Below are 27,995 nucleotides of genomic sequence, written 5' to 3' on the forward strand. Positions count from 1 at the left end.
AATGGAGAAGTCGTACCAGGGAGAACTCGTAACTATGCAGTAGGGAAAACTAAATATCTTCAAGTTATCCTGCATGCATATACATTTGTTCAATCACTATTATTATTAAATTGGCAATAAATTTCATTTAATGAATATTATTATTATATATCGGATATAGGTGCTTCAAAAGATATCACATTCATGATGATGATTTCTTTCCAATTAGAATTTTGAAAAAAAAAATGGGTTTTATATGCATTGAGTTGTGTATTAGGTGTTAAGTAATAATTGGAATAACTTTGTGATATGAATAGGTTTTGAGTGTTTTTAAACGGTAAAGTCTCAAAGTTGAAACCGCCGGACCAAACGTTTCTTTATATAAACTATATATTATTATTGCTACACGTACTTCTATCCGGACGGAACAATTTTAGTGTCAGAAGACACTAAATTGCTTTCAATATCTCATTAAAAGTGTTTATAATTGTAAAAACATCTAGCCTTATCCCTTTCAAACAATGCAATCACCTGAGTGTTATTTGCTACCGGTGATTTGATTAAAATTCATTATCAACATGGAGCAATAGACCCTCGTTAACGCATAATATGTCGAGCTACATGTAACATGTTATAGTTATGAACACCATGTTTTATATAAAAATGCAGAAATCTTATACAAAATATTTCACACGATAATTTGTGCTGGGTTTTTTTATCAATTTTATTTTAGGCTTCGTTTTCTGTATGCAATATTTCACAAATTGTTTTCTATCAATTTGCATTGATATGCAATTTGATGATAATCCAACACAAATAATTTGAATAAAATTCATAAAAAGTGTAACTGTTGAGCTACTTGAAATACCACAGTAAATATATGTAATAATCGTTATAAAGTGATACCTCATTTAATTTGCGTATACGACGCTTCATCGTATGCAACTATGATTTTTTTAATGAGTTAACAGTTTTCCATCCAATCGGCAGAGCTCGTATGTATTGCAGGTGTCACTACAGTATTTAAAAAGTTCATGCGCGGATCCAGAAAAAAAATTCCAGGGCGGGGGGGGGGGGTCCGATGGTTAATTGAGTTTGCCCGGGGGGAGGGGGGTTTCCGAGGCATAATTTTGGTAATTTTATAATGTAATTTAAAGAAATTTGAATTTTACAAGGGGGGGGGGGGGGGCGGACCCCATAACCCCCCTCTAGATCCGCGCATGAAGTTTACTATTATAATATATCCCGACCATAAATGCGCATATCTAGGTAAAAGTTATAAATTCAAAACAAACTTCTTAGAAAATCCTCTTGATATCTTTGAAACAAAGTCTTTTTTATAATTTAGTAGCAAAAACACATGAGAATCCACCAAGGCGTGAAAGTTTGTTACATCGAAGTTACATGTGTGCTTGAAAAGCACAAGACCACTAGTCAAGAACTTTTTATCCATCTTCCTCTCAAAAACAACACGCATAAAAAATTCAAATGATCTTGCATCATTACAAAACTTGGATAGTCAGACACCTTACATACGTTTTTTCATTACATAAAAGGTCAGCCCTTGTTGCAGGCGGAAGCGACCCAAATTCGAGTGAAAATTCGGAAATTATTTTTCCTCAGCCCTGTTATGACATCTGAATCGGCGTCCATGACAACATCCTTTACAATAAACTTGTTAAAACACGCTACTTTTTACGTATGGTGAGATGTGAGCTAGAGACTTCATTAAATTCAATGATATACCCTAAAAATACCGCAGAAGAGACTGTCTAGTTAATACTTAAATTGAGTAGAAGCGACTCCATTTTGTATAATATAAAATATTCTAACATCTGGTAATCTAAATACATTAATGGTCTTTGCATGGGGTTATGAAGCAGAAGGATGGAAATATTATTCAAATACCAAAGCTAAAATTTAGAAGAATAAGTGGCATTTCCTGCAAGGCAGATCTCTAATGCGATCAGTATTATCTTTAGTTACTTTTGTAAAAACTTTATTGCTCTTTATTTTTGCAATTGGTATCGTAATTTGCCACTGTATTTTTAAGTGTTTGTCATGTTTTTGGTTTGCAAGTTGTCAGATGTAAGAACGGAGATTATGAAAAAAAAAAGCAAATAAACATAAATAAATATTATTCATAGTCTGATTTTTGTTACTTGCGACAATTTTATTTTACTTTATTTTCTTCACAAGAAGCATATGCTGTGTAGCTCTGCTGAACATTAGCAAAATCTGTTTAAAAGTAACTAGCAATATCATTATAGAATTACTACAAATTTGTAAATTGGAAACCTTGATTTACAGTCAATTTGATAAAATTTATGCTTCAAAAATAAAGAAACACTTACATTAATTGCATTACATTGAATGTTGTGGTTATGATTTTTTTTAGGTCATCAGCATTCTGTTTTCACTGTAACACGACAGCATGCATAAATCATTGAAAAAATTAATGCATTCTATAGCTAAAGTATTTCCAAATTCTATATTATTTCAGAATTCTGAGTACGTGAACTTTTACAATAACGAACAAATCCCGATTCAAATATGATTCTTTACATGTATTTACATAACATTCGGTAAATTTTAACACTTTCTTCCCGGCTTAGCGCTTTCCAGTACTTTCAGTACTTTGATTTATTATTAGTATTAGAGAGTTGTTGAAATTTGTAAACATTTGGTTGTGTGTAGAATTATGAAGGTATGTACACAACTCTCTTATCTTTAATTGTTATATCAGTACAATGAAATAAATAATGAAATTCATCTCCTATCTCAATACAGTTACATATGGTACATATACGGTTTTCACGAGGTATACCATCTACCTCGTTCTCTAGGCAATTTAGCATTACTTGTTCTAAGAGTACCAAAAAATTTTGATATTTGGAAGAGATCTAATAAGTATTTTCCAAAGATAATGTAGTTTTAAAAATTCTAAAGTTAATACTTTTTGATGAATTATACATTTCACTATTCCATGACTGCTTGAATTGGTCTAGAAGTATATGAAAAACAGTTTTCTTAAGCCACTGGATTTTGTTGGTACAAAAAAAAGATAGACCACAATCATTCAATATTTTAACAATAAATTTAAACCAATGTCTGTTCATTTTACCCATTGCATATTGTAGTTTTGACGAACCTTTATTATTTTGTGAAAAGAAAAGTTTACTCCAAAATGCTACAATGCGGACTTTAACATTAATTATCAGTGGGTATCGTCCAAGTTCCCCATAAACCATATAATTTGGTGTTGAAGACTTTAGGTTTAAGATATGTTTACAAAATTTCGTTGTAACTTTTCAACCAGTGCTATATTTTCAAATCCCCAAACTTCACATCCATATAGTAAAATAGGTTTCACAATTTTGTTAAACATATCTAATTTACAATCAATTAATATATAGTGTTTTCTGCAGTTGGCTATTACACTATACATTGCTTTAGTAGTTTTTTCGTAAAGTTCTTTCACATTGAGATTGAATGATTCATTTTTACAAAAATGTACTTCAAGATATTTAAAATTATCTACAACTTCTAAACTAATGTCTCGATACTTAAATGAATAATCTACATGTGATCTACCTTTGTTAAAATGACAATTTTTGTTTTATCACTATTAACTTTGAGATGCCAGCTTTTACAATATCTTTAAAAAACATCAAGTTAATATTGAAGATCATCAGGAGTTTCTGTTATTATATTGTATCATCTGCATATAATAATACAAAAAGTCTTAGATATAAATTACAATTGTTTTCTAATTGGTATGATAGTAATGTTAAACCCTCTACATCATTTGTTGATAAAAATCCTTCTAAATTTTTAAGATAGAGTGCAAATAAAAAAGGTGACAAATTTTCACCTTTTCTAACACCCACTGTACAAGAAAATAAATCAGAGGTTAAACCCTTGGCAGTTACACAAGATTTTATATCCTTATACAAGTTTGTAAGAACGTTAAAACACTTGCCATCAATATTGTTCAACAAAATTTTGTTCCATAGACCAAAACGCCAAACTGAATCAAAAGCCTTTTCAAAATTTATATCAAAGTACTGAAGTACTGACGAGATTCAGAGACTATAAAAATATCTTAGTTGTTCGTATTATATAAAATCTGAATATTTTCAAAGGGTTTATTGATAAGTTCCCAAAAAGCACAATTTTTTAAAATTTTAAATATCTTGGATCTTTCCAAGACAGCGTATAAGTATGATTGGTCTTTAATTTTACCTTTATTTTTATAAATTGGGATAATGTATCCATGTATCCACTGTAAAGGTATAATTTCAGTTTCAAAAATGTAGGTTTTTGAAAAAGTCAATTAATCTTTTGAATTCTTGATAAAGGTTCCCTCTAATCGAGCTAGATCAAGCGTATTTATTATTTTAAAGAAAGAAAGTACCGTTTATTAAATTGGTGAATAGATATGCTTAAGAGTTTTCATTATATCAATAATACACATTTTTATAATGCAATGAATATTAGCGATTCCTTTGTGAACCCCAGTTATAATAAAGATAAGTTCCCTGGGCTACGTTGAACATAACCGTATTTCTTTGTGATTCATGGTTGAAAGTTGCAAAGATTCAAAGATTTGTGCTGTTGGTCCTATGCTTTAGTATTTCTGCATTCGCCTTCTACAGCAATACCAAATATCTTTAATTTACGAAGGTTTCGTGAACTGCGACATTAATGGTCATGTATTTAAGGAATTTCAGATGCTTGGAGGACGCGAAATGGCAAATTGTTCTCAATAGTGTATCTTAGAAAACGATTGTACTGGGTTCGAACTATGTGAAGTCGATTCGTCTCAGATGTGTAGGTTTACAAATGACAGTCCAAATCCTAAGCCTTCTCTGGACAATTCTGCTCCTTGTCGTCACTTTATCAAGGTATCTTTCTATGTTAGAACACGATTTTTTATATAATCTAAATATTGCAGTCATAATTTATTTGTTTGAGAACCTGAATTTAGTAACATATTTACTTTGAAAACCTCTCAAGTATTGTGCAAAATAAGTCCTGGTAGTCAAATGTCAGTTACTGGTCTATCGTATATCTTATCTGAATCTAAATTTAACTTTGCAAATAAATAATCAAAATACCGTACATTTCAGATTTCCCACGACTTGCACACTTGTGACGGGGTTTCTACAACTGGTGAATGCATCGGAGACAACTCTCAAATATCGGCGACAACCAGCGTAACTTCCGGTGTGACAGTGCAGACAACGACATCCGGGTCATATTCAGGTAATGTACACTGTATTTAACTATAGTATTACGGTCTTTGGTATCAGAACTAAAATACTCGATCTTTGGGAGCAGAACTAAAATACATGTAAAGGGAATTGGAAGTTAAGAGTGTACCTCTACCAAAAACTTAGTTGTATTTTTTGCATAGGATCTTATTTTTGGTAAAAATGGTATTTCATAAGGGTACAATGTCAAAGATTAAGTGTAAGAAAATAAGTGTAAAATTTGGATACAGTTTATTTTATGGTAATTTTTTTTGCTTTTCTACCGTGGGGCCATATGGCACAATATTCTTTGAACACCCATATAAAGCCATTGTTGCTGAGGTGAGCGATGTGGCCCCATGGGCCTCTTGTTTTAGTATATATCCAGTACATTCCGATTTACATTCAATTCGATAAAACTCTCACAATCACTCAAATATGGCTAATACTGAATTCAAATGAATGGGGATTCCATAATACTCGATTTTAACACAATATTTGAATATTTGTATTACTACTTGATTAGTCTGCAAACAAAAATGAAGATTTTGAAATCCAAAATTTAATATCTACTCAAAAGGGGTATGTACCACTGGGCCATCTAGCAAAAAGTCTTAGTAGTACATATTCTTGAGGTAAATGCGTAAGGCTTTAGAAAGGACCTGGGCATGCTTGTGTATAAACATTCACATATAGTATTCTTGCCAAGATTAAAGCTGAACACCGCTCGTAAAGAGGCACCGTCACACAGATACCTGGTATATAAACCCTTCGATTTCGTTGCATCCGAAATCGTGGCCAACGTGTAGTGTGCCTTTCGTTGTTTTTGATTTTTCTGCATTTAATTCTTATCCTATGTGTATATTCTGTGTGTAATAATGCATTGACCAGTTTATTTGACGAGAGTACTCTCCTGGCTTGATAATTTCCGAGTAACACGGCGAGGCAAGATGTACGTAGGGCTACGTAGTTGAACGGTAAGCTAGCCTAGCCCCTAGGTAGCCTAAATATTTTATGCTAAGCATCGAATTCAAGATTGCCACCTCAGTCACCACTTTGTAATCAACTTGAAATCTTTTTATTTAGTGATATTTTATTCATCCTTTAAGTGAAAATAAATTTAAATATGTATATTTCCGCTTGATATTAACAAATGATATCGATGAAATAGTCTTTCGTTAAATATTTTCAACTTCAAATCTGAGACATAGCGGCTAGCCTATGGATCCGTTCAATAGACCTATATATCTACGACCTAGCAGCTATGCTAGCAGCTACGATCTTGAACGCAGCCCAGGTGTGACCCCTACAGCAAAATACTTTAAACTGTTAAGAGGTCCGTGGCTTGTATAGGGGTTCTAGGGAAAGCGGTGTTGAACGAGAAATATGGCAGACAGTGCCTATTTACGAGCGGTGTTCAGCTTAAGTGAACATTGTACACTTGTTTGACAGTTTGACAGATTTGGCAAGGAAAGAAAAAAGAGACAGACTGACGAGGATAGGTACAATGGGAAGATTGTCAATACCGACCATGTACATTGATTAATTGGGAATTAAAACCGAATTGAACATAGTTTCCATCATGAAGTTGTAGGGGCTTTTCTAAACAGGTTCGTGCTCCATATAAGAATCTATCTGATACATGAATCATCTAATTTAAGACATGAAAAATGTGATTCTAATTTGTAAAAAACTGTTCTTCCATCGTGTTTTCAATGCTGGGTTTTCCCTAGCTGCAATAATGTAGCCCTCTCCGATTTTTTTTTATATCTGATGTGGTCGGGTGCTTTTTAAGAGGGACACCATTTAAATGATGTCAGGGACATTTAGTATAATTCAGATTGGTTTTTGCTTTAATGACAACAATCACTTAAAGCGTCTATGTAAAGAGTCAATGTTAAAGTATAGAACTGTATACACTGTAGTCTGGACCGTGTGTTCTTTATCGTGGCCAAAAACCATGGCATTGCTTCACACAAACACTTCTTGTGGTTAATAAGTGTCTAGAGATCATAAACCTTTTAAAAATAAGGTTTTTAATTCAAAAGTCAAGATCATAACATACATCAGTGAAACAGATGCCTGTTCCATGCTGTCTCCTTCAATTGTCTAATCCAGTTTTAGTTTCACCAGAAAAATAAGGGGTTTGATGTGACCTTGAACTAGTTTTTTTTCAGTAAATAATTAAGCATAATGATTTTCAATGTCTCATCCTTTAATATATTAAACAGGACTATTTGAGAAGTTCAAGATCCCAATGATGTATAGTTGGGAAATACAAAGGACAGAAAATCTAATAAATCGAAAATAAGATCTAGATTTTTTGATCGGTCAGTCTCTTTAAATGCAGCAAAAAATATTATTATGAATATGGCATTTATTGTTATGCAGTTGCTGATAAATTCTTTTAACATATTTTTCGCTCACACAGATTTTCAAACATGAATACACTGTCAAAAGTGTTAAGAAGAAATACAATATGTTTTTCCGTGACTGGATTATAAAAGCTTGATTGGAGTTGCTGACTTTTTCAGTAAGGAGCTGATGCATGCCACCCATTTAATAACTTATGAGTAAAGGTATATAACATCATGGCTATTATCATATTGAAAATCCCTTTCCGACACGAAGCTGCAAAGGAAGACCTCCTCGTTGCATTGCAAAAAGCTTGGCTCTAGTTAAATAAAACCTGTTACATAATGTTGAATAGATTGAAACCAAAAATCAATTTTTAACAACGGGACAAAACTGTTTGTGAAGACTTATCTTATTTTATCTAGTTGAACGATTTTTCTAGGCATAAAAAGATGGTAAGGTTTTCTCTAATTCAAGATTTATAGCAAAAGGAGCCTTGAACTTTTTCGAAATCGTTTATGTAGATGTACAAAATTAAATACTAATTAGCTGTAAACTCTGAGATGTACCTGTAAAATTTACTGCACTAGCTTTTGAATATGTACGTGTACTTTGATTTTGATCCTGTCAAAAAGGATTGTATTTTTGATATTTGAGCATTAATGTTTTCATCTTTTAAAATATGTATTATAGAATTAAGATATTCCATTATTCATAATTAATAATACATTGATTAAATGATTACATAGAAAATATTTCAAAATACTTCTAAAAAAGTACTTTTTACTTTCGTTTTTGGAAAAAGAACGTTAATATAGTGTTACCTATTTGCAACGCTTGTCTTATTATAAACAATACTCACATTTAACAAAACCACAAAACTGTATATAATATTGGTAAATAAATCGGAAAATTGTCCCGTAGTTTTATCGTCAAATGTAATTTGTATCATATATGCAAAAAGTATAACCCATGTAAAAAAAACCCTTTGTTTTATCACATTGAAAATGCTTTATCAAATATTATTGGTGGCGTATATATATATATATATATATATATATATATATATATATATATATTAACTGATGAAACATATATCTTTAAAAATGCACTCTTTATCTCTTCAATAATGAAGTACATGGTACATGCTTGCTTCGTAGAGAGACTATTATTAAGTTCAAATAAACATTCAAAACGTTACAGAAATATGCTGGATTATTGTTTAGTTATTGTTTACTTATCAGGGTTAACAGAGTCTCGATATGAACAGGTAAATTAAGAGAAACTTTTCTCTGAAATTAAGTTAATTACTGTTTCGTAAGACAAGTCACATAAGTTGCTCAAAACTAATTTAGGAAACGTATATACATATTCCTTGTATATGGAAATCTGCATAAACATAACTATACCATTGATCATCTTTCAGCCTAGTTTATCTTACATGTGCAAGGTGCTCTAAAAAAATAAAGAACACATCTGAAATAAATCACAAAGAGGTGTTACCTTTGATAATTGACTCTGTAAACTAGAAACTGACCTAGAAGCAGAAGCTGATACACTCTCATCAGCACAGAGGCACTTAAAACCGTTTATGGGTAAATAAATAAGAGAATTGCACCTTCGTTTGATCTTCAAATGCAATTTATATCAAACATGCAATGGATATAACCCAGGTAATGAAATATTTGCTTTCTCACATGGACAATACTTTATCAAATGATATTGATGACACATATATACATGTATCATGATAGCTCTTAGCTTCAACGCTCCAGTTTGATCTTTTCTGTGCATTATAAACTTCTACTTACCAAATTAATTTGGTGGTGGGTCTGACAAATTTGTAGACCATTCTTCTTGACGAAGATTTCTCTTCATTTGATCTTACTTTGTTAGAACAGAACCCAAGCCAATCAAATCAAAGATTTGAGGACAAAACACCACCCCTTTTAATATTGTGTTCTAATATTGTCGTTCCTTAATTGACATGTGCAGGACCCAATGTATTTATTTACGTAAAAATCGAACGCGTATTTTTAACGTGGACTTTCACCCAAATCATGTAAGAATTAGAGGTACTGTGAGCAAGCTCACAATTGATACCCCCGCTAAGATAAAAATCATAATGCGTGTATTTTTCCAATTATAGAAAATATTAGATGAATCTATTTCACTGTCCATTTTCTATAAATAACAACTGCTCTATTTATTTTAAACTGTTGGTCATAAGCAATATTTGTGTGAAGTAAGAACATTCAATGCTTCTCCATAAGAAAGACAATGACCGGGCATAAATTTTGCACTTTTTCTGCCAGTGACCTTGACCATGCCCAAATGACCATGGGTCAAGGTCATGACGCACCCTTTGGTCTTAAGCAATATTTGTGTGAAGTTAGAACATTCAATGCTTCTCCATAAGAAAGATAATGACCGGACACGAATTTTGCACTATTTTTCCCAACGACCTTGACCTTGCCCAAATGACCTTGGGTCAAGATCATGACATACCCTTAGGTCATAAGCAATCTTTGTGTGAATTAAGAACTTCCAATGTTTCTCCATAACAAAGATATAGACGGGACACAAATTTTGCTTTTTTTCTGCCAGGGACCTTGACCTTACCCAAATGACCTTGGGTCAAGGTCATGACACACCCTTAGGTAAATAGCAATCTTTGTGTAAAGTAAGAACTTCCAATAACTCTCCATATGAAAGATATGGACCGGACACGATTGCACAGACAGACGGACGGACAGACGGACAAGGGGATTCCTATATACCCCCCAAATTTCGTTTGCGAGGGGTTAATGAGTATAATTTAAAGGATATTGGTTTTGATTAATTGGGATATTAAGATTCATGACGAAAATTTCTTTTCATGTGATCTTACTTTGTTAGAACAGAACCCAAACCAATCAAATGAAAGATTTTAGGAAAAAACACCGCCCCCTATTGTGTTAAAATATTGCCGTTCCTTATTTGACATGTACAGGACCCAGTGTATTTATTAACGTGAAAATCGAACACGTATTTTTAACGTGGACTTCTAACCAAATCATGTTAGAATAAATATGATTTAAAGGATATTGGAATATTGAGATTGTGTTAAGGTGTTAAATTTATATTGATGATTAAAAATAAACCTTAAATCTGTACAAGATAACTAGATACATGTAAAAGCCGTTTTCTCTCTTTAATAAATATCAATGCTTTGAAAACAATGCTCATGAAATTAAGCAGTTTTAAAAAACATCGCTTGTATCTGATATTGACAACAACAACTGTGTTTGCGAGAAAAATGGAGGAAATTTATCATGTGACGAAATATATGAAGGTGACAGAAAAATGTGCTATTTAAAAAAGAAAACGAATTAAATGTGTGAATCTTGCACGAATTTTTTGTGATCTAAAATAATATTTTTCACGGGTGCAGGGGAAGGGGGGTTAAATTCATTAAGTCACATAACGAAGAATATCCGAAACGCCCGTTTTCAAAGTTTCCACCAATCAAAAACTCTTCAGTAATTGAGAAAAGAAAATTCTTCACCCCTAAGGCTGCATTCTTAGCAAGAATGGGTTTGATTGGCTGAATAACTGGGTTATGTTCTAATGCTATTAATATTTTAGTGAGGAGTAAAGAAAGAGAGTTCGTTAAACATTTACTGGAACCCACTTTATATCTTTGTAAGGATTTTTATGAAGTTAAGTTACCCAATGTAGGTCAGGAAATTCAAATTGATTTGGTTGTTGGAAATATTGAAAGTATTGAAAACCGACATATCATTTCAAGAATTTTCTCCCTTAAAAGAGAACTTTATTCATATAATGAGCCTTACAAACAAAGACTTCGTTTCATGCTTATAAATTATATTTCCAATTCATTCCTGCTTATAGATTACTTTTCAAATTTGATTCGATAAGACATTTACGATCACGCGAAAAGTATTTGACTAGCTATAAATGTAAATGATCAAAGATTCTGTTGGAAACATTTTTATGTGTTTATGCATCTGCAAGAAAAGTTTTAAATTAAAAGGGTATGCGCTACTCGGGACATTCAGGAAAAGTCTTACTAGTATATATTCTCGAGATAAATGTGCAAGATTTTAAATAAGGCACGGGTATACATGTACCAGTGTTCTTATCAATATACTGAACGAGACTAATGCATATTGTACATTTCTTTCCCAACAAAAAGAAGTGCTATGTCTGCTGTCTGCTCGTCTGACTTTCTTGCCCTTAATTCTACTTTCCTTAAAAACTCTCCAAACATAACGGTACTATGTGCAAATTTTCAAAGCTTAATGCCGCCAAGGACTGGGGTTTAGTGTTAAAATTGTAAAACAACGTTGATTTTTTTGACAATCTTTTCAAATAATTGTTCTCTCTATTTTTAGGGTCTTCCGTCTTCAGCGGAAGACCCTTCTATTATTCTATTGTTTCTTTTTCACTTTTCTTATTGTTATTAAGGTCTTCCGTTTTCCAACGGAAGACCTTATTGTTTTCGTTCGGTTTCTTTTTCCCTAATATTATTATTTTTCTTTTTTTTTCCAACCAATTTTGTGTACGCGATTTCTCTAAAACTACTCCACCGATTTACATGAAACTTTCAGGTCTGATAGATAATGACCTGAACCTTATTGGAATTTTTTTTTAATGATGACGTCACTTCCGGTTTTGAGTTATTTACGATTTAACGATTTTCAGAGGGTCGGCTTGTCCAGGAGTAAACTCCTAAACGGTTGAAGATATTGAGTTCAAAATTTCAGGGATTGTAGACAAAAGGTTGTAGATCTGACATGTGGTATATATATTTTCCTGTGACCAAAAGCGGCGAAGCTCGCCCGAGCTCGAAAATTACAGTTAAAAAAGCGTCGTGTTTTTTCGTGGTTTTCCTTCAATATCTCTTTCTTCGATTGTATTTTGTTATAACATGTAGAACAAAAAATCTTTATAAAGTCAAGAGCTTTGATTTGATATCAAGAAAAAGGGGCTGGCCCTTCAAATAAGGGGCTGAGGGGGCTCTAAAATCTTTTGATGATAACTTTTCACTGTGAAATATTTTGTGATACGTTATAGAAGCAATTATGTTCATTTTAACGTTATCCACCTACACATGGCAATCATTTACTCCTATGTTACGTAATTAGGGATTATAAGGGGCCAGAAGTCCAAAAATTTGATGCTCAATATCTCAAAATGGAGGAAAATTCTGGAAAGCAATATTGAACAAAAGATGCTCAAAATATTGAACTTAACAATATGCAACCATATTTTCTTTGCTATGCAGTCCCTTAAAGGAGTTACAGGGTCGGCCCCTAAAATGACCCTCTCAAGATATCTCGCAAACGGTACAAAATTTGTAAACACTTGTTGAACAAAATGTGTTTGAATTGATTAAAGCTTTCATTTGAAATGTTGAAAAAGGGGCTGGCCCTTCAAATAAGGGGCTGAGGGAGCTCTAATGTCTTTTAATGATAACTTTTTACTGTGAAATATTTTGTGATGCGTTATAGAAGCAATTATGTTCATTTTAACGTTATCCACCTACACATGGCAATCATTTACTCCTATGTTACATAATTAGGGGATTTAAGGGGCCAGAAGTCCAAAAATTTGATTCTCAATATCTCAAAATGGAGGAAAATTTTGAAAAGCAATATTGAACAAAAGATGCTCAAAGTATTAAGCTTAACAATCTGCAACCATAATTTCTTTGTTTTGCGGTCCCTTAAAGGAGTTACAGGGTCGGCCCCTAAAACGACCCTCTCAAGATATCTCGAGAACGGTACAAAATTTGTAAACACTTGTTGAACAAAATGTGTTTGAATTGACCAAAAAATTCTTATGAAATCAAGAAAAAGGGGCTGGCCCTTCAAATAAGGGGCTAAGGGGGCTCTAAATTCTTTTGATGATAACTTTTAACTGTGAAATATTTTGTGATACGTTATAGAGCCAATTATGTTCATTCTAAGGTTATTTGCCTATACATGGTAATCTTTCCTCCTATGTTATGTAATTAGGGATTTTAAGGGGCCAGAAGTCCAACACTTTGATCTTCAATATCTCGAAATAGAGGAAAGTTCAGGAAAGCAGTATTTAACAAAAGATGCTCAAAATATTGAGCTTAACAATGTACAACCATATATTGTTTGTTATCTGGATCCTAAAAGGAGTTTTAGGACCGGATATCAAAACGATTTTTCCCAGATATCTCAAACACGGTAACCAATTTCCAAACACTTATTAGCGGTAGACAAAAATACCTTTTAACTAAAATGAATGAAAAGGAGCTGATCCCTCAAATAAGGGACACCAAAGGGATAGATAGTCTTTCACCAATTACACTCATAGATTCCGCCTCCTTTTCCGGATAAGTTTCGTTGACGAAGATCAAGAATAAGGTCATTCCTTATTCTACAAAACGGACGGAAGACCTCCTCGTTGCTCGCAACGAGATCGTGTCTAGTTAGGGTCTTCCGTCTTCTTTTTTTTTCTTACCGATTTTGTGCAGACGATTTCTCGGAGATGGCTGGGTCGATTTCGCTCAAATTTTCAAAATAAACGTGTTTTTATCTAAAGCTGATACATATTTTTTCATTTTTGAAAAAACACTTCCGGTCAGAAGTTATCGTCCGTTTACGATTTTAAAAAGTCACTTTTGTTGGTCGTGTTTCTCAAAAACGAGTAAAGATATAGGGCTGAAATTTTCAGAAATGATAGATCTACCGTTTTTCTGGTGCACCTCGGTCAAGAGAATGTCCGCCGTTACTTCCGGTCGTTACCGGAAGGAAATTTGAAAATTTTAATTTTTCGACTTTTTTATTTTTTAATATTTTTCTTTGAAATTTTAACACCTTATAGTGACCCTTTTACTGAATAAGAATATGTAATTAGTTTTAAAATCGATCAAGGCATTCCCGAGAAATTGAGCGTCAAAGTTCTGAAACGGAGTCCGAGTAGCTCAGTCGATATAGTCGTGGACATGGCCCAGGCGACCCGGGTTCAAGCCTCGAGTGCCGCAAAATTTTTTTCTCTTTTTTTCGCTTAGATCTACGATTTTATCTTTGAATTGATAAGTTTAATCTTATCTATTCAAAAATTGGACGGAAGACCCACTCGTTGCTCGCAACGAGATCGAATCTAGTTTTCTTTCTTTTTCTTCGTCTGCTTCCTTGATATTTAGATTATTTTTGTTTCAAGAATGAAAATGATGCAAAAGGGACCCAAGAGGTCGAGAAGCTACATGTAACAGTGGATATCATCAGAGAAAAACAAGAAGGATTGAAGAATACAGAAAACGAACTATTAGACCGAGGAAGAGTACTTGAAAAAATCAAAGTACTGAAAGTACTGGAAAGCGCTAAGCCGGGAAGAAAGTGTTAAAATTTACCGAATGTTATGTAAATACATGTAAAGAATCATATTTGAATCGGGATTTGTTCGTTATTGTAAAAGTTCACGTACTCAGAATTCTGAAATAATATAGAATTTGGAAATACTTTAGCTATAGAATGCATTAATTTTTTCAATGATTTATGCATGCTGTCGTGTTACAGTGAAAACAGAATGCTGATGACCTAAAAAAAATCATAACCACAACATTCAATGTAATGCAATTAATGTAAGTGTTTCTTTATTTTTGAAGCATAAATTTTATCAAATTGACTGTAAATCAAGGTTTCCAATTTACAAATTTGTAGTAATTCTATAATGATATTGCTAGTTACTTTTAAACAGATTTTGCTAATGTTCAGCAGAGCTACACAGCATATGCTTCTTGTGAAGAAAATAAAGTAAAATAAAATTGTCGCAAGTAACAAAAATCAGACTATGAATAATATTTATTTATGTTTATTTGCTTTTTTTTTCATAATCTCCGTTCTTACATCTGACAACTTGCAAACCAAAAACATGACAAACACTTAAAAATACAGTGGCAAATTACGATACCAATTGCAAAAATAAAGAGCAATAAAGTTTTTACAAAAGTAACTAAAGATAATACTGATCGCATTAGAGATCTGCCTTGCAGGAAATGCCACTTATTCTTCTAAATTTTAGCTTTGGTATTTGAATAATATTTCCATCCTTCTGCTTCATAACCCCATGCAAAGACCATTAATGTATTTAGATTACCAGATGTTAGAATATTTTATATTATACAAAATGGAGTCGCTTCTACTCAATTTAAGTATTAACTAGACAGTCTCTTCTGCGGTATTTTTAGGGTATATCATTGAATTTAATGAAGTCTCTAGCTCACATCTCACCATACGTAAAAAGTAGCGTGTTTTAACAAGTTTATTGTAAAGGATGTTGTCATGGACGCCGATTCAGATGTCATAACAGGGCTGAGGAAAAATAATTTCCGAATTTTCACTCGAATTTGGGTCGCTTCCGCCTGCAACAAGGGCTGACCTTTTATGTAATGAAAAAACGTATGTAAGGTGTCTGACTATCCAAGTTTTGTAATGATGCAAGATCATTTGAATTTTTTATGCGTGTTGTTTTTGAGAGGAAGATGGATAAAAAGTTCTTGACTAGTGGTCTTGTGCTTTTCAAGCACACATGTAACTTCGATGTAACAAACTTTCACGCCTTGGTGGATTCTCATGTGTTTTTGCTACTAAATTATAAAAAAGACTTTGTTTCAAAGATATCAAGAGGATTTTCTAAGAAGTTTGTTTTGAATTTATAACTTTTACCTAGATATGCGCATTTATGGTCGGGATATATTATAATAGTAAACTTCATGCGCGGATCTAGAGGGGGGTTATGGGGTCCGCCCCCCCTTGTAAAATTCAAATTTCTTTAAATTACATTATAAAATTACCAAAATTATGCCTCGGAAACCCCCCTCCCCCCGGGCAAACTCAATTAACCATCGGACCCCCCCCCCCCCCCGCCCTGGAATTTTTTTTCTGGATCCGCGCATGAACTTTTTAAATACTGTAGTGACACCTGCAATACATACGAGCTCTGCCGATTGGATGGAAAACTGTTAACTCATTAAAAAAATCATAGTTGCATACGATGAAGCGTCGTATACGCAAATTAAATGAGGTATCACTTTCTAACGATTATTACATATATTTACTGTGGTATTTCAAGTAGCTCAACAGTTACACTTTTTATGAATTTTATTCAAATTATTTGTGTTGGATTATCATCAAATTGCATATCAATGCAAATTGATAGAAAACAATTTGTGAAATATTGCATACAGAAAACGAAGCCTAAAATAAAATTGATAAAAAAACCCAGCACAAATTATCGTGTGAAATATTTTGTATAAGATTTCTGCATTTTTATATAAAACATGGTGTTCATAACTATAACATGTTACATGTAGCTCGACATATTATGCGTTAACGAGGGTCTATTGCTCCATGTTGATAATGAATTTTAATCAAATCACCGGTAGCAAATAACACTCAGGTGATTGCATTGTTTGAAAGGGATAAGGCTAGATGTTTTTACAATTATAAACACTTTTAATGAGATATTGAAAGCAATTTAGTGTCTTCTGACACTAAAATTGTTCCGTCCGGATAGAAGTACGTGTAGCAATAATAATATATAGTTTATATAAAGAAACGTTTGGTCCGGCGGTTTCAACTTTGAGACTTTACCGTTTAAAAACACTCAAAACCTATTCATATCACAAAGTTATTCCAATTATTACTTAACACCTAATACACAACTCAATGCATATAAAACCCATTTTTTTTTTCAAAATTCTAATTGGAAAGAAATCATCATCATGAATGTGATATCTTTTGAAGCACCTATATCCGATATATAATAATAATATTCATTAAATGAAATTTATTGCCAATTTAATAATAATAGTGATTGAAGAAATGTATATGCATGCAGGATAACTTGAAGATATTTAGTTTTCCCTACTGCATAGTTACGAGTTCTCCCTGGTACGACTTCTCCAGGGTACGATTTCTCTAGCATACGCCAGTAGGTGGCGGTATTTCGGAAATGCGAAAACGAAAGTGAAAGTAGGATTAGAAATCTGGCGACAAAAAAGCGCTGCAGCTATGCTTAGCGCTTTAAAAAGTAGGTAAAGAGTGTAAAGGGAGAAAAAATATTGTGAGATAAGAATAGTTTGAAGTAAAATTTAAAATACGTGGAAAACCAAAGGAACCTGCTATGAGGTATACAATACAGAAAAAAGCTTAGAGGGAAAATCTCTTTACAAGAGAGAGAGAGAGAGAGAGAGAGAGAGAGAGAGAGAGAGAGAGAGAGAGCGTATCGTGTATAAATCAACAGCACATAAATAAACTGGTATCTTACAGTTTCTAAATTGTTATCTTTGGTACTCTTTATTGAAAAAGAATAGTTTTATCTGCGTTTAAGACAATTCGAAAATACTATTCAAACATATAAGAAATATATTGTTTAACGAACAAAAAACATTTTAATTCAACGTATAAATGCATGTAAAGACTGCTTTAGTACAAAGATGAATGTAGCAAATATATATATTGATAATAGCTATTTTTAAAAACATTTTTCTTTTTTTTCTACTTCTTCTATCAAACGCATTTATAATATGTTACGAATACTTTAAACATTATTCTTATTCCTGTAGACCGAAAAGTGTTTCCCGAGAAATGAACAAAAAACAAAGACAGCGACCTATCACCGTTGTTATTGCTGTTGTTGTTGTTGTCGTTGTCGTTGTCGGCATCACCGTTGCTGTGTCGGTTCGTAACTAGACAGTAAAAAGATCATCACTTAAATCAAAACAGATGTCAATGCTTGTGAATATAACTCTTGAATGTAGTAGTTTTGAGAAACAAACAATTCCACTGTTTGGATTTTCAGACATTTTCATTGTTTCTTGTTATGATTCGGTTGAACAAGAAAAAGTATATATATATATATATATATATATATATATATATATATATATATATATATATATATATATATATATATATATATATATATATATATATATATATATATATTTGGTTGTTTTGAAATAAATAAACAAGTACTCAACCTTGATTTATTTATCATTCGTTCATTATTCTAGTTCTAGCACATTGTCTATATGCAATGATTGGTTTGGATTTAGTGTATCTACCAGCATCTTTCAATGCAGACGCTAAACAAAGTCTACGTTTTAACATTTTAACTTATATTCACTGGTAGGTTTAAAATATATTGCTATATCTAGCAAGCTGATTCGCTCTTGAAGTAAAGATAGCTTGTTGCTTTAATATTTTGAAACATTTCTTTTGTTTTGCTGAAGCAAAATTATTGATTAAAACTTAGGAAGAGGTTCTAGAGAAGTCGAAAAAAAAATCAATGTGAAAAGATTACAGGCGCAAGGTATATAAGGGGTGACAAGCTCATCTAAAACGTTATTTCAGGTGAGATCAAACTTTTAAGATTGCATAATTTTAGCACTTGTTGTAAACAGCCTTTCGTAGATATTTTTACATCTTAGCATCAACAGAACTTCCGGATTTTGGGAATTTGCCTTTTCCTTTTTTTTTTTGCTTGTCAAGATTTTTTGGATGAGTCTGCCCCCCCCCCCCCGGCCTTCAAAATCGAGATTCTACGTGCCTGTGTTAAAAATAATCTGCATGGGAAAAACACATTTTTATATATTAAACCTTTATGAACATGCATATGTAGTTTAATCCACAGAATATCCATTTCATGAGTCGTACCAAGACATTTTGTTTAAATACACGTTTGAATTTGCCTGCCATTTTGTCGGAAATCGCACTCGATAAGTCTCGGGATTATTTACATTAGCATGGCGACCATAAACAGCGAATTTTCAAACGTGATGTTAAAAGTGGCAGTGATTTCGTTGCAAAAACAGTTTATGTGGTAAAATGGGATTATAAAAGAGCAACATTGTAGGTATTTGAGACCAATCATATGAAAATTTAGGCGAGATACAGTGCGATCAATTTTTTTACTTGCTACGAAGCGAGTATATGGGACGAATTCTATCGTTAAACCGGGTCCGTAGGACATCTGTCATTTCAACGATAGAACATTCTATCTAGTCCCTACCGACCGTCAATAGCTGTCAGGGAAGGAGGGTTCGTATGTGCTGAATTAAAATAATTGTCCAGAGAAAATTAGTATAGTTCATTATAATTATAGTAATGTTAATTAATAGGCGACGTATTTGGATACAACTGCTTTCGTTTCGGAACCCACGACACAGATCCCTATAACTGCGATTGCCCTATGTTGAAGTACGACGGGTGGTGGGACAGTTGTTGTTCCGACAATTGCAGTCTGACCATGCCTAATAACGACCCCACCTATTCATTTGGATGAGTGTGAAAATGATGGTTAAAAGAAGATGAATTTTTTTGTTACCTTCACTTAAAAAGAAATAAGCATTGTCGCCTACATTGTATGCACATGTTCTTGATATTGTTCGTTCAAGCAATTAAAAAACACGACGAATTAAAGACATTTACATTGATCTTAGCAAAAGTTAACTGTTTGCAGCTTCGAAATTGAATACATAGATGTAACAATGTACATTTGAGGAGTGCTTCGACTGTGTCTCTGGCCACACATTGGTCAGTGGAGTTTATAAAATCATCAGTCCTGTAACAAACAGTCCCATCCTACTAGAATGTGTGATGATGGATGGATACGGATATACGGTAAACCCATGCAGCTGAAGTTAAGACAACAGTTTTTCTTTCCGGTATCCTTAAAGCCAAGTCCCGGTTTTGGGCAATATCCTTTAAAGGTATTGTATTTGACTGTGGAGGCATGTAGTTTTCGCTATATCAAGTACATCGTAAGTAAATTCAGATACCGTACTTATATATGTATTAATTTTACTTTCAGAAATGCTGTGAATCAATTTACTTCGCTTACTTATTATTTAAAATTCATTAATGCAAGATATCTTATATTTTGCGGTGTTTACCCAACCATGTAAAGGGTGAATTTCACACAGCGTTAGGTTTCAATAAAACGATTATAGAAAAGTATTAGACGAATATTTGAGCCAGCTGGGACTATTTTAAGGAGATATTACATGTCAGTTTTAATGTTAGAATTTTCTGAAAAACGTATTTACATGTATAATTAATTTAATGAACAGAACTTAATCTTAATATGATCGAAGAAAGTGATTCTAACGTTGCAAGTTTAAGTCTTGATATGGAATTTAGACTTTTCACTAGCTTAAAAACCCGGAACGTTGCGAGTTTTTTAAAACTAGATAACCTTATACATGTGCATGTACTCATTGTAAAATGTCAATAAACACAATATAATAACTAGTTATGACTTTGAAAACCTTTCCATACTGAAATTGTTGAGAAATGAACACAGACAAAAAGCCTTGAATTGTACTTCAGAATTTAAACTCACTCAAACTGACCGTTAATCATGCTTTTTTGTCACCCTTACTCCTCTTAAAGATGCTGTTTTCTCAGAATACTAAAAATTCAACTGATAATCATGAAAGACCATAACGAATATGCAACATTATACTGCCTTACGAAAATCATTTTAACCTTCATTATTAAATGATGATAAAAATAATGTTTAGTTGAAAAATTGAAATAAAATTGAAGTATGAATTTCCTCTGTTATGCTGTAAGTCTATGTTTTCTTTGAGCTCAAGATTTTAGATTTTAAATCAATATTCATTTATGATATAAATACTTATTGTGTTTAAAACAAATTTTTCTCATGGTATTGAACTTATAACAGTCCAAATTTGACTCTCAAACTATGAGTAAACAACACTCTCAACCCGTTGCGTAGAATTCATAAACTTCGTATTTCCGCATGTAAGACGTAATATTCAGATAATATTATACGATGTTCTCTATACAATTTTTGAACGTGAGTTTCGTCACTGACACATTCAGCAACGTGGCCGCGCAGTTGACAAGAAGCCACGACACTTTCACGAACTACACCGGTTATGATAAAAATAATATACGTACACTCTTGAAAAACAACTATTAGCTGACAACAAAATAACAATAGTTTTACGATTTATACAAACAAATGCAAAGCTGATACAAAACGACTTCAACTTCATCGATATCACAAATTTATTTTCATTCCTTTTGCGAAGTATTGTCAAGCAATATAGTATAATTTCGAGGTATGTGAGCTCCCTCACTCCTTTTATATAGGATTGTCTTCGTTTTTACTATTTTTAGTCTTTTACAATTTCGTCATTTCAATGAAGATAATCCTCCAGCGACATGATGGTTCCGTGGACTTCAACCGGACGCATTCCGAGTATTAGGACGGGTTTGGATCCCCATTCACAGAAATGTGCCTAGGTAAGTGATCAACTATCTGGCTCTACTGTCACCAACATTTTTGAAATTTCCCAACTTATACTGAAAGGTAAACCCCAACTTTGAGGTTAGGAATTAGTAAGAAGTTGATGACGGTGGGGACAGTAACAATACTACAGATCGAAGTTACATCAGATGTCGTAGTATTGATATTCCCGTCTGTACATTAAGTTGAAGTACAATGATTCCAGTTTCCGATATGTGGACTATTCTAATGTCGTCGTACATGCTGCCTCGGCCTATTATCGTCTTTATAATCACGGCACGATGACCGGAAACGCAAGTAAGAATTTTATCAAATATTGTAGCAATGACGCTTTTTTCAATTTTACCTTTTTTGAATTCAAAAGACAGTTCGTTTTCAACTGTATCATATTTGGGGATTCATGGTATATACAAACTTTAAAAATATAAGGAGTAATTGTTCTTTGGAATTGTTGACAGGATCATCCGTAACTGAGTTGTGAAGTAACAAAGTGAAAAAAAACACCAACTCTTGTCCATTTTCGTCTCAATGATGACAATGAGTGAATTAATATATATACATTCCTTATTGTAATAGTAATTTTCATTAATAGGTGACGTATTAAGTAATATTGAAGGCTATTATTTCGGAGCTTACGACCTGAATCCCAATGGCTGCGATTGTCCTATGTCAAAATACGGCGGGTGGTGGCACGATTGTTGCTTGACTCCATGCGATCTGACCATGCCTTATAACGACCCCACCTATCCATTTGGATGGGACTGCAGCAACGAAACAAGTATCAAGCTAACGAGTGTGAAAATGATGACAAGAAGAAAGTTGCTTTACAACAATATGTAGAACTTATCGCATGTTGACCGTATTTATAAAAGTCAGACTTGAGGGAAATTTATTTAAACCATGGATAACGTGTGTCATATATAACATTTATAGTGTTTGTAATCCGAATATTTTGAAATGCTTGTTACTTTGTTGGTTTTCTAAAGTGTCATTATATTCAAGCTTTTTATACCTTATTTTGTTGTGTTATAGAAATTAAAGAACTTGGCTAATTTGATGCATTATAGATTCATCGTTGAACATTTTAAATTTGATTGATTTAACTGCTTTAGACCTTTTTAATAGCACGCAAAACAAAATTTCGAAGCAAAGGCAATGAAAAAAGGTCTGAAATCATAAAGAGTCAAAAGTTTATGTAAAGATGGAATCTCTCGGATTTCGGCAGAGCTCGGAGAAAGACGTTATATTTTTTTATGGATTCATCTGTATACTTTTCATTTTTAGACGGTGGCTATAAATAGCCACGGTCTATTGCTACCGTCCTGACCGGAAGAGAATTTCTCACAGGGACCCTAGCGGATAAGGAACGATAACTCTGTTACAGACAATGTTTTATCTATGTGTCGATTTCAGTATGAGAACTAATTTTAATCTTATCAGATATTTTAAGCATTATAGCTGCTAATTATTTTGTACATATGTTTAAATAATTTATGAAATTGTGTTTTATCTTAAATTGGCCGTTACCCTGTCTGCTTACGCGGTATCGATAATTTATGCACCAACTGCCAGTTGTGACGTTAAACTCTGTATCAGGGCTGCATAAACTATATCACTGCAATAATTTGCTAAGAGATTTCACAATAATCGCTTCTTGTTTTTTTATGATGTAAACAATTGTCAGAAACACACTATTTAAACAGGTTTGCCATTTCATATTTCAGCAATTTTTCAACCGTGACGCATTAATTTTAGTTGAGGCAGAATATTTATTTTGTTGTAGCTTATTCCAAAGAATTCACAACAGATACTGACAATAAATATTACATAAATTACATTTTATTGAACTTCAACCGACCAATGGCACACTTTCTTCTACAAGTGTGCATGTGTTTTCAAACATACAAAAAACCTGAAATTTACGATACAAATGTGTTTAATTTTGGACTGACCTGTGATTTACATGAACCTTATTTTGTAACCCACCCAGTCTGTAGGAACATCAATTTTATTACAGGAACCTCAATATTCATCAGACAATATTTACTACTGAATTTGACGCTTTACTTGCTACTGACTTTTTCTCAAACACGCTAATCGATCGACCTCGGATTGTAAAATTCACGTGCAAATCGAGTCGCCATTTTACAATTTTACATATATAAACAAACCACATTTTACGATGTTTCAAAGATTTTCAGTTCAGATTTTTTGTAAGCAAATAAGGGATTGAAGACATAGGCTGTAAAACGTCTTATGGATTTCACGGCGTGTCAGCTCGTGTATCTCTAAATAATTTGCAGCAAACGCTAGCTTTTTTTGTGAGAAAAAACAATCGGTTCAACTCATGCAATATTCCATATACATTTATTGTACATTGTGAACAGTAATGTTAGAGATAATAGTTTTGTTCACTAACCAGTTTCTGACGATTTTTTTCGCAATAAACTGAATAACGCAATTTGATGAGCGAAGTACAATCTCATTCTGTGACTTTAATCCATATGCACCCGTCGACGTCTCTGCTATTAGAGAACCTTTTCTTTGGTTTTGGGGGGATTTTTTCACTAACAGATAACATTATTACACATGTACGTAAATATCGCCCCTTTTGTTCTCAAATAATTTTTATCTCGCGAGTACAACTCTATTATGAGCTTTCTTCGACATTTGTTTCCATAATAGGGAGGCCTTATCTATAAATGCGCCAGTTTGTTGCGACTCGCAATCGAAATACACAACGGTTAGAAAGTGTCATCACTCAACGAAATGCTACATCAGCCATAGCGTATACATCCATGCTATATTTGCGATAAATAATGAAACATGAAGGCAAAAAATGTGCTTCATAGATGACTGTTGTTTTCTGCTGAGCTACAGAACTATAGCTTTCCGGAAATATTGCTGGGATTTGCGAACCCTAAATATAGTGTATATAGTACATGCAAAGAATAAAATGATATTTATATACACAGCTGTACGGTCAGAAAAACATGCGTTTAACTTGGATTTTGTTTGTTTGGGTTTTTTGAAAACTAATTTTAAATAATTAATCAATATTTGTTGTAAGTTTACTAGAAGAGTTTAATGTAGCAAGTAAATTATGTGTGTTTAAGTGTACTGAGAAGAGATAAAATATACATGTGACTTTCCCAAATCCATTCAAATGATTTGAATGAATCTATAGCTAAATACAATTAATGATTAATGAAACTGCCGCGACTGTCTATTGTATGATATTTTTTTTTCAAATTTTTATTCACTTTCGCTGTGAACAAATGAGAAGCGATAAAATATACGTGTGACTTTCCCAAATCCATTCAAATGATTTGAATGAATCTATAGCTAAATACAATTAATGATTAATGAAACTGCCGCGACTGTCTATTGTATGATATTTTTTTTCTCAAAGTTTTATTCACTTTCGCTGTGAACAAATGAAAAGCGATAAAATATACATGTGACTTTCCCAAATCCATTCAAATGATTTGATTGAATCTATAGCTAAATACAATTAATGATTAATAAAACTGCCGCGACTGTCTATTGTATGATATTTTTTTTTCAAATTTTTATTCACTTTCGCTGTGAACAAATGAGAAGCGATAAAATATACATGTGACTTTCCCAAATCCATTCAAATGGTTTGAATGAATCTATAGCTAAATACAATTAATGATTAATAAAACTGCCGCGACTGTCTATTGTATGATATTTTTTTTTCAAATTTTTATTCGCTTTCGCTGTGAGCAAATGGATCCACTAAAGTCGAAGATAAAATATTGATTGACTCTTCTGTTTCATGATGACAAGCAATACCAGTTTTATCAAACAGGTTCTTGTAAACTATTCTGTTTTCTTTACACCTAAATGTATCAACTGACTATGAAGACAATAGCAAGTTGATGGTTCACAAGACTGCAACTTTTCCCCCGTGAAGAAATTGACGGAAAATGCTGTCGAGAGGGACAATAAACATACTACATGTCTACCAAATAATCAGTAAAAACCTGATAAGTATTTTATCCATTTATTATATCCAATCCACACTTTTCAAAAGTTGTTCCCCTTTACGGGGTCAACCCAAATGTCAAAAGGGAAAACCCCCCTTAAAATCCCCTTCTTTATACAATCAAATATTTGGGCGTACTGTGATGAAATCGCTTTGGATTTGATTTTAATTATTCATTCAATATGTGGTGGCAACCCACATATTTAATGAGTCATTCTGGGGCAATCAAAATACAAACATGTAGTACATGTATTACCTAAAACGGAGTTTTAATGTCATTGACACAAATGTATCTCGTCGACATATGGCAGGGAAAATGACGCTGCATTAGTGTCGCAATCTGTCGAACTGTATTTGTTACTTTAACATGAATAGTACTCGTGAGCATTTTCTATAGTTTTTTTTTTTTTTTAATTTTCAAGGCTTTCAGGAAAAATGGGCATTTTCTACATAGAGTAATGACCGGGGGGAGGGGTCATTAATTTACTGCGAAAAAAAGAACCCCGGTAATTATTCTACGGGGATCATTATTCTGCTTTACACCGGTTCCCAGGTGTGCAATTCTACTAGTCTCAGTAAACTACCGTTAACAAAACACTAACATCTAGCGTAGTTCCTCTGTCTCTCTGTGATTTCCAGCATGATTTGAGCGAGGTCAATGAAGTGGCCCACAGTGAACTGGAATCCATATTATTGCTTATTGGTTTAAAATTTAACTTAAAAACAATAACCCACGATAAAAGTTTGAGATATAAGTCGTTTAGTTAATTCGACCATTATATAAGCATTGATCTTGATAAATGTTTTGTTCCTCTTTTTTTCATTTGAGTTACATATTGTAGTTTCTTTCAACAACAATATTTATTTATTTATTTATTTATTTATTTATTTAGAGAGAGAGAGAGAGAGAGAGAGAGAGAGAGAGAGAGCACACATTGGATCGACATATTTCTGAGCAACGTTCAATTTCTCTGTATGTGTTATAAAAAGTATACAATTAAATGGTATTTCTAAAACTTCTAGAATCAAACTGTTTGTAGATTTTCGAAAAATGATTACTTTTTGAATTCTTGATAAATGCATCATCTGATAAAGCAAGATCAAACACATCTACTACTTTAAAGAAAAAAGTACCGTTTATTAAATTAATGCATATATATGCCTGAGATACATCAATAATAAATAATACACCAACCATACTTAATAAATATATATCAATCAATAATACATCAATAATACATGTTTCTATCATGCAATGAATATTAGCTATTCCTTTGTGAACCCAACTATGATGAAGCATAGTTCCCCGGGCTACTTTTATTGCTATAAAACTGTCGAATGTTGAACATAAACGTATTACTTTGTGATACGTAGTTGAAAATGGCGAAGATTCCAAGATTTGTGCTGTTGGTCCTATTTTTAAGTATTAATGCATTGGCCTTCTACAGCAATACCAAATTTTTTTACGAAGGTTTCGTGAACTATGACATAATTGATCATGTCTTTGAGGAATTTCAAATGCGTGGAGGACGCGAAATGGCGAACTGTTCTCAAGAATGTATCTTAGAAAACGACTGCATCGGATTCGAACTATGTAAAGTCGATTCGTCACAAACATGTAGGCTTGCACGTGAAAGTCCGAACCCTAAGCCTTCTCTTGACAAGTCTGCTCCCTGTCAGCACTTTATTAAGGTATCTGCTTAAAGTTCAAACATGATCTTTTAAATGAAGTACCAAAAAAAGATAATGAATACTATGGAATCATTTCATGTCGTGGGGGTTAATCTCCATACATTATGTGTTTTTTGCTTATTCGTGTGAATGTAATTTCATGGATACGTCGGGTTTTTTGTAACAGTTTTCGTCGAGGATGTAAATTTTTTGGTGGGGGCTAGAGCCACCACGAATTCGAATGATTCCACAGTCTTAGAATATCTCAATTCGGTTGTTTAAAGAAACAGGGTGTCGGCAAGACAATTCAAAAACTTTTTATGCAAGAAATTTACATGTTTAGTTACTGGTGTAATAATTTCATTATTTATACCGACAAATAACCATAACTGTGAAGA

General features: G+C 33.0%; 2 long non-coding RNA genes across 2 annotated transcripts; both read left to right on the forward strand.

The window, feature by feature from the left end:
• The first annotated feature begins 4,733 nt into the window (after nucleotides 1-4,733).
• LOC128184269 (uncharacterized) lies at nucleotides 4,734-14,905 on the forward strand. The gene is made up of 3 exons (XR_008243715.1): nucleotides 4,734-4,886; nucleotides 5,112-5,247; nucleotides 14,793-14,905. It is a non-coding gene; the product is annotated as an uncharacterized LOC128184269 (long non-coding RNA).
• Nucleotides 14,906-21,823: 6,918 nt separating this feature from the next.
• On the forward strand, nucleotides 21,824-22,949 carry LOC128184262 (uncharacterized). The gene is made up of 3 exons (XR_008243711.1): nucleotides 21,824-21,910; nucleotides 22,120-22,211; nucleotides 22,507-22,949. It is a non-coding gene; the product is annotated as an uncharacterized LOC128184262 (long non-coding RNA).
• The last annotated feature ends 5,046 nt before the right edge of the window (nucleotides 22,950-27,995 follow it).

Source organism: Crassostrea angulata, chromosome 1 (assembly GCF_025612915.1).
Source record: "Crassostrea angulata isolate pt1a10 chromosome 1, ASM2561291v2, whole genome shotgun sequence".
Taxonomy (NCBI): Eukaryota; Metazoa; Mollusca; class Bivalvia; order Ostreida; family Ostreidae; genus Magallana; species Magallana angulata.